Genomic DNA, 6,202 nt, shown 5'->3' on the forward strand with positions numbered 1-6,202 from the left:
TCTACGGGAAAGAGGGATTTCCCCCCCAGCCCCTCCGGTAGCCAATCACCACTGGGCTCGGCGTGTCCCCCGTGTTGTGGTTGGTGACATTTCGGCTCAGGTCGGCTGTGATTGGTCAACCCGGTGCCAGTCATCTGGAGGCCCGCCCCCTCAAACAGGGGTGTGTCGTGACGTCAGAGGTAACGGAGAGGTAAACAACTTTGACCGCGTGAGGTTTAAAGCAACATCGTTTTGCCTCTAATCTCTGAATCAATGGGCACACGGTGTGGGGGATTACTGCGCTAACATTAGACACTGTGCGGAGCCTCAGTAGGTGGGACTCATCCCTTTGAGGTCGTGTTTATCCTTTGCAGGGAAGCGTCTTTGTTTTGCAGCTAATGCCCTGTATTTGAAATTTAAATAGGCTAGGATAACACTGTCACCATCGATACTACGCATTTGAAATAATAACACGAGCCATGCCTGCTCCCGAGTCTTCCATTTTATGCATCTTGCTCCATTATTTCTTTGACTCTCGCAAATGTGTGCAGTGAGGCGTGTGTATTGGAGGGGTGTGTCTACTCTGCAGTACGGTGGTAGGCTGGAAAGCGATGCCGCGGCATGGCGATCTTGCCATACATTTGCAATGCATGAGAGATGGCCGAGTATGCTATAAATAGACGATTAAACAACTCCGATACACGATCACAGTGGGCAAACATTGCTGATATTTCGTGCTCTTCACCAGGATGAATATTCATCGGAACAATATTTATTGACATTTGTTCATTCACGGATGTGCGCACTTAGGAGCTCTGGTATGTGTTAAATTGTGTGTGTGTGTGTGTGTGTGGTGGGGCCAGCGGAGGGGGCCTGGGTGAAGGTCAGGGGTGTGTCTATAATGAAAACACAGTAAAGGCGACAGATACGAAGGGGAGACTGGAAAAAGAGAGGAGGGCCTCATCCGGTTCCATATATCCTCTTCCAACTAATCTTTCTTTACTCTTGCTGCAGCCTGAAAACAACAGAGAGATCTGTAGATACTGTAAAAAAAAAAGGATGCAGTTGCATTTTTTTAAAAGAATGTCTTATGGCAAAACAGAAGCTGCCTGTCAAGCAGTAACACATGTTTTGAATAAGGTAATAGCTTTAACAAAAAAAATAATAATCAGAAATTGATTTACTATTAGGGATCTAATGATAGCTTACAATAAATTATGATACAGGGGTTACAATTTAATATATTGTTTTGAATATATAAATTATTTCTAAAATTATTTTTGTGTAATCAGAGCAGTTGGATCTGTATTTGTTGTATTTGTCTATGTAATATAATTACTTTTTGTGCAACCTGTCTGCTATGGATCTCTGCATATGAACTATTAATATGAAATATCAATAAACTATCACAAAACACAATACTGCAATATTAAAGCATACTGATATTTTCTTACACCCATATTTACCACGGTACTATTTCTATCCCATTTTCTACTTTGTGCTATTATTAAATTATCTTTATTTTTCAAGTTTGAAATTAAATACTGGAAACGTCAGGGCACCAGATCTCTTTAACAAATGACGGAGAGATTATAGCAATAACCATAAAGATGAAGGCTGAAACTACAGTAGGGCCTATATTGCACCTACCATTCTCACTGTTTACAAAATGCATTAACAAGCTACTACGTAACCTCTGTTGTGTTTATCAAATATGTATCAGCTATGTTGCACTCTCACAAGCTCTCTGTTTGTCCCTATGCACTGACAGCGCTGTGCCAGAGTTACAGTGTGTTTTGTGCGCTGTTTTTCTGCTTTCTAATTCCCCTGCCAGTACTGCCTTGCCTCCAAAACGACAGAAATTTTCACAGCAAACATTCCTTAAATATTCCAGCCTACTCAACATTAGTCAGTTTTACATTTGGTACCCTCTGTTTGGCCAAAGAGTACAGACCACTCAACAATTACAGCCACAGCATAAAAACTGCAATGTCAACAACTAACTTGGTTAAGTCCAGTTTTGTAGTTTTAACCTCAGAATTAGCATGAACCCTCCAGCACCTTAGACATGTGTCATAAGCTTGTTGACTGTTGATTCATGTACAGTGACTGGTAGTAAAGTGTGTGGGTGTTAGGTTCATGCTCAGGGAGAGTTGATCCTTGTCCTGCGGCTTGGGCACTTTCCAAGTCTGGCACCAGCACTGGATCAAGCCGTTCTGCTTACGGGGTTTATTTGGCTCCACAACACCCATGTCAGACATGTATTCCGGCTCAGCCATTTTGTGTCATCACATGCTCCAGCCATGCAGTGAGCATGGCACAGTGAGCGGGTTTGAGCGGGAATCATAAATAAAAAACACTTGACCTACTAAAGATACAGGAATTAGTATTCGTGGCACTGGTGCAGGGACATAAATAACTTGCATAGAGCACATACCGGCACACGCCTTAAGAACAGACAGAGGTGACTTCAGGCTATGAGTGCAAAGGGACAGCACAGGACATGACGCATATTATTGATTTATTATGCTGCAAGTTTGACATTTTGGCCGCAATAATTTAAATTTAAAATCATTAAATATAAAAACAATAACTTTTCTGTGCAGAGCAAAATATGACAGGGCTGCAGATGTGAGTATTTTGTATAAAATTTCTCATGTGTTGTAAATCTAGATAGTAAGGTTATAAACACTAGCAGGGTAACAAACAGAAAAAGAAGTCATATCACAGAAAATAGATTGTTTGTTTGGGTACAAACATCATGTTGCACAAATCACATTTTGCAAGGCTTTTAAATCTTTATCAAGCGCCAGCCCATCAGATAAGATAAAAAATATATCAGTCAGCTATTTCATCTCTCCAATAAATACATGAAAAACACGATCAAACATCATGTGTCTAAAATCTTTCCATGGATGGACGACTGAATGGGCCGACCAGGCAGAGGCCGAGGGGCCCAAAGTGTCAGGGGCCCACCTGGCCTTCACCTACAAAATGTCACTCAAAGAAACACAAAATTACCACAAAGAGTTGAAAAGGGGTAAACACCCTTAAATACATAAAATAACTACAGAGACACAGGGAGAATAGATAGAGATAAACGGTGACCACGCAGAGATGCACTATGAAAAGAGGCAAAATAACCACAAAAAAAGACAAAAAGAGACAACACAACCAAATAATGAAAGGGGCAAAACAAACACAGACAAAGAATATATGCACACTAAAACTATTTGAAAGGGCGACAAAACAACAGCAAAAAGATGCTACACAGCACAGTAAAAACAGTGTGTCTTGTTATTTTGCTGGAAAGATGACGGGACTTTTTGCATGTCTGTGCCTTGGGGCCAATTGACTCCTAATCCGCTCATGTGTGCATCACATGCATCTAAATAAGCTGAACACATCCTACACATGCTTTGAGAACTAACAACACTTGTATCTAACAGTGTGTCCAGAATAAATGTGAGCAGAGCCACAGGTGCACCAACCCCCTGAAGCACCTGAGAGCATTTCTGGTGAGATTCTGAAAAGTGTGCTGCTCAGATGCCAGATGTTACACTCACAGTCTTTGCCCTTTGCTCCAGTTTGTACTATTTCAGTGAAACACAACATGCATTCATTTTGTGCCTATGAAACCTAGGATATCCTGCCTGAGGGACTACCACCCTATTGCACTCACGTCTGTCATCATGGGACGCCTGAGGCAGCTGGTCAACACCCACATAGGCTCACTTCCACTGGGTAATCTATACAGTTTGCAGTTAGTAAAGAGCAAATAGATCAACGGCCATCACCACTCTACTCTGTCCCATTGGGACATGAAGAGCATATATTGGAGGATACTGTTGATTGCAGCACAGCTTAAATATAATTCTCTTCATCCTCAGGGACTACATCCAAGCACCACCGCCTGAAGATTGGCACTTCCTCCGCTCATTCCCAGCACTGTGGACACCTAAGACTGTGTGCTAACTCATGCCATTATACCCCGATCACACATACTGTAACTGTGAGGCACAGCACAGCCACTATCATCCTTTTGAGGATGACACCACAGGCATTAGTATATAGTCGCTTACCGAGTTCTCATGAGAGACGAAAGAAATTGGATTTTTTTCTGCCTTTAGAAATAGCCTGATTTCTGAAACATCATCAACTAAACAGTATGTTATTTACCAAATGCAGAGCTGTGTGAAAAGTAAGAATAAACAGTTATCTGATATTATATGAAATAAGGAAGACACTTGCTATTTGTATGTAGAGAGTAAGTATGTAGAGTGCATATAAATCCATTATTTAATTCCTTGATATATTTCCAATACTTCCAATATTTTTTTTTATTGTTTACATTGTTTGTTTTTTGTGCACAAACATTGGTCTTCAGGAGCCATGGCAGCATGTTGTGGTGCTTGGCTGCGAACCATGTCCTGGGCTAGTCCTGTTTAAGTCCTTGCTCTCCAATAAATAATTTAGAGTCCCTACATTTAAATGCAACAAGCTGAAAAGAAATAATTTATATCTGTCAGTCTTTTTGCTAAACCAAAATCCAGAGAATCTAATGTTATATGGTTGACATATTTTTTTTATGCTCATGTAAAACGTCATATGCAGTGGTGGTTCTAGACCAATTTTACTGTGGGGGCCAAGAAGGGGCCAGTGTTTAATCAGAGGGGCACATTAAAAATCGTCAAAAATGATATTTAAGCATTCAAAACCTTTATTTTAGCTAAAAGTCTCATATTTGGAAGAACTACATTGATTGAAACACTGAGACTTTCCAACATTACAGTTATTTCTGTACGACAATGACATTTCTCATTTTTGTGCACAATTACTTTTTTTTTTTTTTAAGTGCAGTACAGTGAGAATGATCTTTATATTTAGCTTTTATTGCACAATTAAACTATTAAACAATGTACACATTATGGGTTCATTTTGTGTACAATGAGATATTGTTTGAACAAAAAATAGGTAAGAATTGTTCCGTCATTCATTGCTATAAATTGATAATTTTATTATTAATTTGACACAGGGGCCACAGCAGGGGCCAAGGGCTTCTTCACAGGGGCAGTGGCCCCTGGAGGCCCCTGTGTAGAACCGCCACTGGTCATATGTCATATGTTCACTGTATGTTCAACCAGTGAGTACATTTCATTGCAGGTCTGCCTTTGACACTAAATTAATTTCAGTGCTAACTAACAATAAAGTTGTATTAATCGTATCACATCATATCATAATGTATTGTATTATATTGTCTTGTACCGCATCCTACCATACAGCACAGTACCGTTTCGCATTGTAACATATCGTATCTTACCATGCCATAATGCATTGTATTATGTTGTACTTTACCGTACCATATTCTATTGTATCTTATCATATAATGTATTGTATCGCGTTGTTTCTTACGTATTAAATAATAAAATTAAATATCGTATTAAATATTGTATTGTATCGTATCGTATCGTAGTATACGGTAATGTATTGTTTTATATTGTTTTGTACCGTACCGTATCATATTTTATATGGTATTGTATTGTATTATACCGTAATGAATTGTATTACATGCATTGTACCGTACCATATCGTATTGTATTCAGTGGTGGAAGAAGTATTCAGATCCCTTACTTAAGTATTAATACCACACTGTTAATTTACTCCACTACAAGTAAAAGTCCTTGATTCAAAACTTACTTAAGTAAAAGTACACAAGTATCAGCATCAAAATGTCCTTAAGTATCAAAAGTAAAAGTACTCGTTATGCAGAATGGACCCACTTATATGTTCAAAATATATTATTCAATTATTTGTATTGATGCAGCGATTTAATTTAGTAAAGATAGGGCTCATTTTAACTACTTAATATACTGTAATGAGGTTTAATTTTTTTTAAAAATGTCTAATCACTTTAAATTGATCATGTTTTTTAATGTTAAATCTCAAACTAAAAAGTAACTAAAGCTGTCAGCTAACTGTAGTGGAGTAAAAAGTACAATATTTCCCTCAAAATGTAGTGGAGTAGAAGTAAAAAATCTACATAAAATAAAATACTCAAGTAAAGTACAAATACCACAAAATTGTACTTAAGTACAGTTCTTGAGTAAATGTACTTAGTTACTTTCCACCACTGATTGTATTGTACTATAACATATTGTATCATACCGTACCTTACCAAATCGTAATCGCATCACATCATACAGTGTTGTATCATATCTTATAA

The 6,202-nt window shown here is 38.4% G+C and overlaps 1 long non-coding RNA gene across 1 annotated transcript; it reads left to right on the top strand.

Annotated features, from left to right (window-relative positions):
- The first annotated feature begins 531 nt into the window (after positions 1–531).
- LOC131968898 (uncharacterized) lies at positions 532–4,655 on the top strand. The gene is made up of 4 exons (XR_009394072.1): positions 532–797; positions 3,429–3,497; positions 3,623–3,723; positions 3,870–4,655. It is a non-coding gene; the product is annotated as an uncharacterized LOC131968898 (long non-coding RNA).
- The last annotated feature ends 1,547 nt before the right edge of the window (positions 4,656–6,202 follow it).

Source organism: Centropristis striata, chromosome 3, assembly GCF_030273125.1.
Source record: "Centropristis striata isolate RG_2023a ecotype Rhode Island chromosome 3, C.striata_1.0, whole genome shotgun sequence".
Lineage (NCBI taxonomy): Eukaryota > Metazoa > Chordata > Actinopteri > Perciformes > Serranidae > Centropristis > Centropristis striata.